At 44.1% G+C, this 11,388-nt stretch overlaps 1 pseudogene; it reads right to left on the bottom strand.

Annotated features, from left to right (window-relative positions):
* LOC113920407 overlaps positions 1 to 5,554 on the bottom strand; it is a 28,971-nt pseudogene extending 23,417 nt beyond the window's left edge.
* Between the last annotated feature and the right edge of the window lie 5,834 nt (positions 5,555 to 11,388).

Consider the following 11,388-nt stretch of genomic DNA (forward strand, 5'->3'; position numbering starts at 1 on the left):
CTTCCTTCTGCCTTTTGAGTTTGTTCTCTATATACATGTTTTTTGACATAGTCAGTATGGCTCTAGGTTAGACTGTTTTACAGGAACAAATAACTCCAAAATCTGTTGGCTGAACAGCACAAGTTTATTCCTTTCTTAGGTTATATATCTAACACTGGTTGTCCCAGGGCTCTGCACTACACACTCACCTTGAGACCTAGACTGACAGAGCTTCACCATCTTGTAGCTGCAGCCCTGGGAATACCTGGCCCTCATGTCAACACCCTAGGGGAACAGACTGCTGGAGGGTGATCACTGGGTAATAAAATGCTTCAGCCCAGACATAAGACTTGTCACTTTGACTCACACCCATTTGGCTAGCCCATCTGACTCACAGCCCATTGCCCTGTCTTAACTGCAAGGGGACAAGAAAATGTAAAGTGTAATGGCCCTGGCAGGAAAGGAGGACTGGGTGTGGGCAAGTTCTAGAAGGATCAACCATGGCAAATGATGTGGCTCTGGTCAGTCAGATCTGCCTTCCTTGTACTTGAAGTACATCTCTAAGATGCAAAAGGTCCAGAATGGTAGAGAGTCTTCTGCCTCTAGCCATTGCAAAATAGACCTCCCCTCCTGGGGTGCTAATGCCAGCAGCACTGTGTCTGGGGGTTAGCTTCAGATCTTGTACTGGTCAGTGACAGCCTTGCTGTCCTCACAGGACCTGTGGTAATTTTCAATTTTGACTGTGGTTTTCCTGCATAGCCTGGTAGCCAACCTGCTTCACTAGCTCTCCAAAGATGTCCATGTTTTCCCATAAATTCTTTATTTCCCTAAAGCAGCCAAAGTGGATTTTTGTCATTTCAAACTGAAAACCCTTCCTGATTGGGGACTGCTATGCATACATCAATTAGGGCAATCACATGACTTGGAAACCTGCCCATTCTCATTAACTTGTTCTCTGCTTACGGATGAGACTTATGATAGAAAAGCCCTATTTGTGGGTTAGGCATAAAGGAGTTTACTCCCATTCCCCAAGTGGGGGCTATTCCTACCAGAATTATCCTTGTTAGCTTGGCCTTTGTGAGACCTTTATTTCCTTTAAGAGTAAGAACAAAAGAAATAATGTATCCTATCAACTATGACAGGACACATTCATACATGCCCCATTTCTTTCTCAAAACTGAGAATTTTGGATTTTTTTTTTAAAAGATTATTTATTTATTTATTTATTTATTTATTAGAAAGAGAGAGAAAGCACAAGCAGTGGGGAGGGAGGGACTGAGGGAGAGGGAGAAGCAGACGTCCCGCTGAGCAGGAACCCCGATGAGATGACGCAGGGCTCAATCCCAGGACCCCGAGATCATGACCTGAGCCAAAGGCAGATGTTCAACCAAGTGAGCCATACAGGTGCCCCCTTTGGATTTTTTTTTTCATCAGTAATTGAACACTACCTGTACCTCTACCAGGACTTTAGGGTGAGAGATAGAAATAATTTCTCAAGTACTAAACTGCAGCTAACTGCCAAACCCATTTTGTGAGGAAAAGTGTGGTGCCAAGCAACTTCCAGCTACAAAAAGGACACATACAACCCACAGACTGGGAAAGAATATTTGCAAATCATGTATCTGACTTGTATCCAGAGTATATAAAGAATATTTATAACCCAATAATAAAAAGGACAACCCTATTAAAGCATGGGCAAAGGATTTGATTTTGATATTGCTCAATATACATATACACACACACACAAATCAAGGACATACACATTAGAAGATATTAGGAAAATGAAAATCTAACCACAGTGAGATCGCACTTCACACCCAGTAGGACTGCCACAAGTTAAAAAGACGGACAGGGTGCCTGGGTGGCTCAGATGGTTAAGCGTCTGCCTTCAGCTCAGGTCATGATCCCAGGGTCCTGGGATCGAGTCCCACATCGGGCTCCCTGCTCCTTGGGAGCCTGCTTCTCCCTCTGCCTCTCTCTCTCTCTCTCTCTGTCTCTCATGAATAAATAAATAAAATCTTTAAAAAAATAAAAAGACGGACAATAACAAGTACTGTCAAAGATGTGGAGTAACTGGAACCTTCTTCCATGGCTGGTGGGAACGTAAGATGCTGCAGCCAATCTGGAACACAGTCCGGCAATTCCTCACAATGTTAAAGCTAGACTTACCACATGACCCAGCAAATCCACTGCTCAGTAGACAGCCAAGAGAAATGAAAACAAATGTACACAAAAATACTTGTACACAAATGCTATAGCAGCATTATTCATAATAGTTGAAAAGTGGAAACACTTCCAATGTCCGTCAACTGGTGAGTGGACAAATATAATGCATTATATCCACACAGTGGATTGTTATTCTGCCATAAAAAGGGCTGGAGAACTGATACATGCTACCACGGGGACGGACTTCGAAAACATGATCCCCAGTGAAAGAAGCCAGTCACAAAGACCACATGTTGTATCATTGCATTCGTATGAACTCTCCGGAAGAGGAAAATCCATTAGAGATGGAAAGTAGCTTAGTGGTCACCAGGGCCTGGGGGAAGGAGGAATGCTAACCAGTATGGGGTTTCTTTTTGGAGTGATGAAAATGTTCTAAAATCAATTGTGATGCTTGTACAACTCTGAACCACTGAATTGTACACTTTTTAAAAGGTTTTATTTTTAAGCAATCTCTACATCCAACCTAGGGAGTCGCAGGCTCTACTGACTGAGCCAGACAGGCGTCCCATGAATTGTACACTTTATTTATTTATTTTTTAGAGACAGAGACAGAGAAAGAGTCTGTGGGGGGAAGGGGGCGAGGGGCAGAGGGAGAAGGAGAGAATCTTTTATTTTTTTTAAGATTTTATGTATTTATTTGACAGTGAATGAGAGAGAGCACAAGCAGGGGAAGTGGCAGGCAGAGGGAGAAGCAGACTTCCCGATGAGCAGGGAGCCCAATGCAGGGCTCGATCCCAGGACCCTGGGATCATGACCTGAGCTGAAGGCAGACATTTAACCGACTGAGCCACCCAGACATCCCTGGATTAGAGTGTCTTTCTGTAATAGATACATATGTGTGTGGTTATGGCCAACAAGACCGATATTTGAACTTTGAGTTTCCTTCTCTCCTTTTATAAATCTTTTTATTTCTTTAATTTAATAAAACTTAGTATCAATTCTAGATATTTTATTTAAATTGTATACATTAATTTATACTAGCAATATTTCACTTATTTATTTATTTGAGAGAGAGAGCGAGAGCTTGTACTTACAAGCGGAGGGGGGGGTGGAGGGAGAGGGGCAGAAGGGGAGGGGCAGAAGGAGAGGGAGAAGCAGACTCTCTGCTGAGCAGGGAGCCTGACTCCAGGCTGGATTCCAGGACCCCCGAGATCATGACCTGAACCAAAGGCAGATCCTTAACCGACTGAGCCACCCCGGTGCCCCTCTACTAGTAGTATTTAATTTTATCTTATGAAAGGGTAAACGCTTTGAAGGCAGCATCGGCTAATAGGTCCCTAAGAGTGGGCTTCCCACTGATGTGGGGAATCCACGTTTGTCCACCCCGTCTTTCAGGTGAGTCTCCAGAAGGAAAGAAAACAAGAGCCAGGTTCACCTCTCCTCCTGCCCTTCCACCTCCCCCTCTGCTCTGCGTAAGAAACTACTGTTAACTGTTGTGTGTACCCTTCCCATTTTCTTTTCCATAGAGTGACATGCAGACAGATAAGCATATTCAGAGACCTATCACAGTGATTTTTAGGTCGGTGGCTTTTTCACTTCATAATTCCTTAGAGAGTTTTCTTTTTCTTTTTTTATTTTTAAGATTTATTTATTCATCAGAGTGAGAGTGCACGTGCACACATAAGCGGGGTAGGGATGGAGGGGGAGGGAGAGAAGCAGATTCCTTGCTGAGTGCAGAGCCCTACCTAGGGCTCAATCCCACGACCCTGAGATCACCACCCCAGCTGAAATCAAGAGCCCAGCAAAAATCAAAAGGCTGACTCTCAACCAACTGAGCCACCCAGGCACCCCTAGAGAGTTTTCTTTTTTGGGCGTAGATCTCCACCAGGCAGTTTTTCCCAGCTGCATGGTTTTTTGTTTGGTTGGTTGGTGTGGTTTGGTTTTTAAATTTTTTATTATTTTTTTAAATAATCTCTACCCCCAACATGGGGCTCGAACTCATGACCCTGAGATCAAGAGTCGCATGCTCTACTGACCGAGCCAGCCAGGCACACCCCCAGCTGCATGTTTTTTATTATATGAACTCACTTATAGTGCATTCTGGGTTCATCCTTCCTAATGATGAAATTAGTAGCAAACATTCTTTTTTCTGTCATAAAAAATGCTTCACATCCTTGCACATGTGCCTGATATCTAGAAACAGGGCTGTGACAAAAGGCAGCTCTCCAGAGGAAACTGCTGAGCGTTGCTAGGTATCCTTCCAGTCTTTTTTCCAGGCTGTGGCATGAAGATAGAGAGGCACACAGAGAAATACACGCATGCCTAGAAATATATCCCAGTGTCTGTATGGTAAAAAGGCAAGACTGCGGTTGGATTTTGGACTTTGATAGGTGCTGCCAAGTCGCCTTCCCAAAAGGCTGTAGCACCGTCCCTGCTTCTCCACACTCCCTTACACTGGAAAGTGTCAATAATTTTTGCATTTTACCGGCCTAATGATGCAAACACGTTTTCCTAATTGTCAGTAGGACTGATCATTTTAGTTTGTGTTTATTAGCCATTTGTATTATGTATGCTATGCATTGCCTATTTATTATGGTCGACTTTTCTTTGGGGTTTTGTTTTTTGGTCTTTCTTATCGATTTGCAATTAGGCTATCAGCATCGTGGATGTTAGTTAGCCTTTTGATTATCACTCGGTTTCCCTTTAGCCTGGTTTTCCTAACAATTTCACTACTACTTCCCTTTTGTTCACCATCATGTTAGCAACCATTTACTAATACCTTAATGTTATCATCTCATATCAAGAAAAACAAAACACTGAGCTCCTAATTTGCCCTCTTTTTCAAATACTAAGTTCTCTTATGCCTGGATATGAAATATTCATGCAAGTTAGCATGGGCCTTGAGGTTAGCCAAACAAGTGTTTCCCCCAGAATATTCAGGAACAATTACTCTGAACCTACCTTGTGCACAGCGGCAGAAAGCCACTCCTTCTGAGTGCCTTTCTTTCCCCCTTTCTGTGTAGGAAGCACAAATTTCTTCTTGTCCACAGGCTCTCCGGCTTTCAAAAGAGTAGGTCTGCTGAGGCAGAACGCAGGTGTTTGCTCAAATGTCACTTCCTCTGCAGCACATTTGTCTGGCTCTAGGCTTTAGATGCGTCTGCTTATTCTTGATCTCTGATGTATATATTCTATGAGTGTATTATAAGGACCCTGTATACCTAGAAAACTGCAGTGTGTGGCCTTTTAGCCCTTACAGGGCCAAAGTGTTAGGAGAGAGAATAGGGACTGTAGGAGATGATGCCCCTCCTCACCTCTGATGGGTAAGTAAATACTGGGATGACTTGTTGACGTAACATGTGATTATGCCTGCCATCATATCAGCAGGGCCTGAGTAGGTGGTAGCGATCATTACCGTGCATATTAATATAATTTTAAAATCGTTATTTCCAGGGATGCCTGGGTGGCTCAGGCGGTTAAGCATCTGCCTTTGGCTCAGGTCATGATCCCAGGGTCCTGGGATAGAGCCCCACGTCGGGCTCCTTGCTCAGCGGGAAGCCTGCTTCTCCCTCTGCCTCTGCCCCTTCCCCTGCTTGTGCTCTCTCTCTCTCTGACAAATAAATAGATAAAATCTTTAAAAAAATAAATCATGTTTCCACAAGCACTTAGTTGTATGGCTTTACCTCCTAAACTTCACAGTACAGCTAAGAGGCATCTTAATCTGCACTGATAATCATTTCCTGCTGAGTTTCCTGAAATGTCCAGGCTGAGATGTAGGAACAGGACACCAGGATTGGCTCTTGTTGGCAGTTAGTAAACAGGAAGAGCTTCCATAAAACATAAAATTGCCATTAGCTTAATTTTTTTAAGGTCACTCAGGAAGGCTGTATTTGGCACCACTGTCTGGCTCCGTCATTCCCAGCAATGAGCTTAATGTGGAACTGCAAATGATTTCCTTGAACGTAAATTGTGAACAGTGTTTCTTGGAAAGTTTACTTTCGAAAGCAACATCGAAAGATTTTGGCTACAGATGGTTAGGGGCTTAATGGCCACTGGAGAACCTGTATTTAAAGCTGCCTGCTGATCCTCCTGCCTGTCGGAGATTCAGACTGCAAGGAGCGTGGGGACGTAGCCACATCCCAGCTCCCCAGTCATGCTTAGCACTCACTGAGCTCTGCGGTGCATACAGGCAGAGCGTGAGGACAGGGCCTTTGCGTACGACGATGTTTGATCTTGGCAGCACACCTGTTGACCAGTTAGGAAGCTGAGCCTCAGAGAGGTTAAGTGACCTGCTCAGGGGATGGAGAAGCCGAAACGCAAACCCCACATCTGTGCGTTTCTCCTTGCCCTCTTCTGCTCTCTCCGTGGTGGTGGCGGACTGCTGAGTCTTTCTTTCCTCACCCAGTTTGGTCATTTGCATATTCATTTGGCCTTTCACCTAATGAGCTGACAAAAGCTGGCAAATAACTAATGAGTGTGTCCTGCGTGCTAAAAAACGGTCAGGAGCCTTACATCTGTGATCTCTTAATCCTCACAGTTCTAAGAGGTAAACCTTTGAACTTTTTATTTGAATACTGTCATTTATTTTTTTTTTAAGTAGAAATGCATACAGAAAAGTACACAAATCCTAAGTATCCAGCCTAATAGGGATTCACAAAGTACGCCCTTTATGTGTGATCATACCCTAACCAAGAAACAGAGTGTTGCCAATATTTCAGGAGTGCCCTAGTGCCCCCTCCCCGCCACTGATCCGGGCCTCCAGCCCAGGATGACCACACACCTGGCTCCTCACACCGGAGATTCCAGGTCTAGAGCGAGGGTCCCTTCTTTGGAGCTGACAATAGACTGGTCATTTTTGACCCCTGAAGCGGCCTTAGCCAGCTCAGCCTGCTATAACAAAGTACCCCCAAAACTGGGCGGCTTGAAGAACAGAAATTTATTTCTCACGGCTTTGGAAGTTTGAAGTCCAAGATCAAGGCGTCAACCAATTTTGTTCCTGGGAGCTCTCTTCACACTTGCAGATGTGCCCCACCCTTATGATCTCATTTAACCTTAATTGTGTCCTAAAGACCCTATCTCTATAAGCTCTATATATAGTCACATTGGGGGTTAGAGCTTCAACATATGAACTTGGTGGGTGGGGGGGGAGACACACAATTCAGTCCATACAAGAAACCAATGCTTCTCAAATTTTGGTGGCTTTAGAATCCCCTGGGGAATGTGTTGCTAGAGATTCCAGATCCTGTCCAGGAGTCACTGATGGAGCGGGTCTAGGATGGAGAACTTCTGTAACCCCTTTCCTTGATGACACTCACTGCACTAGGTGGAAAAGCCATCAAGCAGAGAGAGCCTGTTCTGAGCTGTCTTCTTTACCTTCCTCCTACTTCTTCACCCTCTCTCTGGCTAACACAATTCTCTCCACGCAGGTTGCATGAAGATTTTTGTGTATGATTTGGAGAGGGTTGCAAATAATTGAGGAAACAGCATTTTTCTTAATACAGGTTTTATACTTCACAAACAGAGTGAGATTGGGAAGCTGGACCTCTCCTGGCATGTGGGACTAACTTCAAAGTGAAGAGCATAGAATAATGATTTCAAATCAGAATTTTCAGGAGCGCCTGTCTGGCTCAGTTGGTGGAGCTTGCAACTCTTGATCTAGAGGTTGTGAGCTCGAGCCCCACATTAGGTGTAGAGATTACTAAAAATAAATAAATAAATAAATAAACTTCAAATCAGAATCTTTAGTAAATGTCCCATAACTTTTACTAGAATACCCCAGATGTCCCCATATTGCAAGGCATGTCAGTAATACTTATTTTAAATAAGCATTTCTTCTACAGGTGCTGAGTTCCTAATATGCACCAGATGCACTGAGCATGCTTGCTTGCCTAGGCTCCTTTCCCACATATGCCTCGTTTTGGAGCCAGAGAAAATGCCTGCCTGTCATTATGGTTCTAGCATCAACTCTCGGATTCTCTCTGACACCACCTGGATGTCCAACAATTCAATTCAATTCAGTTCTGACACTACCTACCCAGAGTTAGCAGCAGACCCCACAGTTTTAAGGATTCACTTCCACAGGACTACCCCCACTGCAGATGCCAATTGCAAGGCCACCCATACTTCCGATGGAGAAGCTACAGATCAGGGGCCCCTGATCTGGTGACACTGATCTGATGACCCCCTCCTCAGGTTCAATACTTGGCTAGAATGACTCACAGAACTCAGGAAAACACGTTTTTTTATATTTTATTTGTTTATTTGAGAGAGAGAGACCATGAGAGGGGGAGGGTCAGAGGGAGAAGCAGACTCTCCGCTGAGCAGGGAGCCTGACGTGGGACTTGATCCCGGGACTCCAGGATCATGACCTGAGCCAAAGGCAGTCGCTTAACCAACTGAGCCACCCAGGCGCCCAGGAAAACACTTTACTTATTTTTACTAGCTTATTATGAAGGATACAATTCAGGACCAGTCAAATGGAAGAGATGCATACAACTCAGGAATAGCCTAAAGGTATTTGGAGCTATTATGGAGCATCCATACCTTCTCCAGGCACACCTCCCTCGCCGCACCTCACTGTGTTCGTGGATTGGGAAGCTTCCAGAACCTGCTGCTTAGAGATTTTTATAGGGATCCCATCACATAGGTATGATTGATTAAATCATTGGCCATTGGTGATCAAATTCAATACCCAGCCCCTCTCCCTGCCCCAGAGGTCGGGAGCTCTAAATTCCAACCATCTAATCATGTGGTTGTTTCCCCTGGCAACCAACTGCTTCCTGAAGCCAACCTTGGCCTCCAAGGGCCACCTCATTAGCATAAACTCAGGCATGGTCAGGCTGCCTGGGTGGCTCAGTTGGTTAAGGGTCTGCCTTCTGCTCAGGTCATGATCTCAGGGTCCTGGGATTGAGCCCTGCGTTGGGCTCCCTGCTCAGTGAGGAGCCTGCTTCTCCTTCTTCCTCTGCCCCACCACTTGTGCTCTCGCTCTCTCTCAAATAAATAAATAAAATCTGTTTAAAATTTTTTAAAAATAAACTCAGGTATAGTTGAAAGAGGTTTATTACGAACAAAAGCACTCTTATATCTCTTATCTCCTAGGAAATCCTAAGGGCTTTAGGAGCTCTATGCCAGGAACTGGGGATGAAGATCAAATATGTATTTCTTATTATGCCAAATATTAGTAATTAAGAGTTGCTAGTTCGTTTTTACTTTTGATTTTCCACAGTGAAGGTTATCATATTTCATTTGAGTTTTCCACTCCTAGCTCAGTCCATGAGTTGTGCCAATGAGACCTTTCCATCTCCCAAGTCAGGTGTCAGGTCTTTGACACCTGTCAGCTCCACTACGTGTGTTCATGGGAAATCACGCACGCTGTGAGGCCAGACTTGGCTGCACCCATAAACTGTACACAAACAGTACAATGCTGTTCAGCCTTAAGATGGAAGGAGATCCTAATATGTCACAATATGGATGAACCTAGAGGACTTCACGCCAAGAGAATGAGCCAGTCACAAAAAGATAAATATTGCATGACTCCATTTATATTAGGGACTCAGAGCTGTCAAATTCAGAGAGACAGCAAATAGAATGGTGGTAGCCAGGGGCTCCTGGAGGAGACAGTGGGGAGTACAGAGTTTCAGTTTTGCAAGATGAAAAACTTCTCAGATCTGCGGCACAACATTAGAATGTAATTAATATCACTGAACGGTATACTTCAAAATAGTTAAAATGGCCCATTTTATGTTATGTGTTCTTTTTAAAGATTTTATTTATTTATTTGACAGAGAGAGAGAGGGGGAGAGAGAGGGAGATAGCACAAGCAGGGGGAGTGGGAGAGGGAGAAGCAGGCTCCCTACTGAGCAGGGAGTCCCACGGGGGACTCAATCCCAGGATTCTGGGATCATGCCCTGAGCTGAAGGCAGATGCTTAACGACTGAGCCACCCAGATGTCCCTTATATTATGTGTTTTTAACCACAGTTTTTAAAAATCTAATTGTGAGAACAGGCCTGGCACACATGAAATAAATTGAAAGCAATGGAAGATAATAGGTAATTAAGTATTAAACTGTGAAGTGCTATTGGAGCTTAAAGAATAGAGATACAATATTAGTTTGATTAGAGAAACAGGTTTGAAAGAAAGGTAAAAATTGAATTCAACCTTGAAAGAAGACAATGGTAATAATACCAAAACCAGTATATTATTAGAGAAATTAAAGTAAAAAATTAAGTTACCATGTTTACAACTTAAGAAAAAGCCTTTTCAGGGCGCCTGGGTGGCTCAATTGTTAAGCGTCTGCCTTTGGCTCAGGTCATGGTCCCAGGGTCCTGGGATTGGGCCCCGCATCGGGCTCCCTGCTCTGCAGGAAGCCTCATTCTCCCTCTCCCACTCCCCCTGCTTGTGTTCCCTCTCTTGCTGTGTCTCTGTCAAATAAATAAAATCTTTTAAGAAAAAGAAAAAGCCTTTTCACTGAGTGAATTAATGAACTGATAAACAAGTACATGCTGAGGCATATCTTCAATCTTGCCTCTTGTCTCCATTTGTTCAGGCTGCTGTAACAGCACCCCACAGACCGAGGGGCTTCAGAAATACAACACTGACTCCTCATGGCTCTAGAGGCTGGGAGTCCAAGATCAAGGCACCAACAGATCGATGTCTAGTAAGGGTTTGTTTCCTGGCTCATCAACAGCTGTCTTCTCGCTGTGTCCTCACGCAGGAGAAGGGGTGAGGGAGCCCTGTGAGGTCCCTTTGATAAGGGCACTAATCCCATGCACGGGGGCTCCACCTTCATGACCTAATCACCTCCCAAAGGTCTCACTTCCTAATACCCTCACCCTGAGGGTTAGGTTTCAGCATATGAATTTTGGGGGGGACACAAACATTCAATCGATGGCACTTCTGTTGTTATAAAGGAATTCATGTAGTCTGTATTTTTAAAAAAGCACTTCCTTTACAATTATTCGAAAGGCATTTAGTTAGGATATCTTGGGGCACTTTCTTCTTTCTGCTGAGGTTCCTGAAATATCTCACAAAAAGTGTCACTTTGTAATGAGAATTTGGCAGAAATTTTCTGCTGGAGTAGTTGAAGTCTATGGGCCTTAATTATAAAGTTGGCTAATGTAGCTCGTTATAACACAGTAGTTTGGATGTGGAGCCAGTACTAAGTTTCACATGGATAAAGGGGATTGACTTTCAGCCCGGGTGATTGGTGGGTTCCTTGTGCTTTATTCTGGCCCCGTGTCCTCAAT

The sequence above is a fragment of the Zalophus californianus genome, chromosome 3, assembly GCF_009762305.2.
Source record: "Zalophus californianus isolate mZalCal1 chromosome 3, mZalCal1.pri.v2, whole genome shotgun sequence".
Taxonomy (NCBI): domain Eukaryota; kingdom Metazoa; phylum Chordata; class Mammalia; order Carnivora; family Otariidae; genus Zalophus; species Zalophus californianus.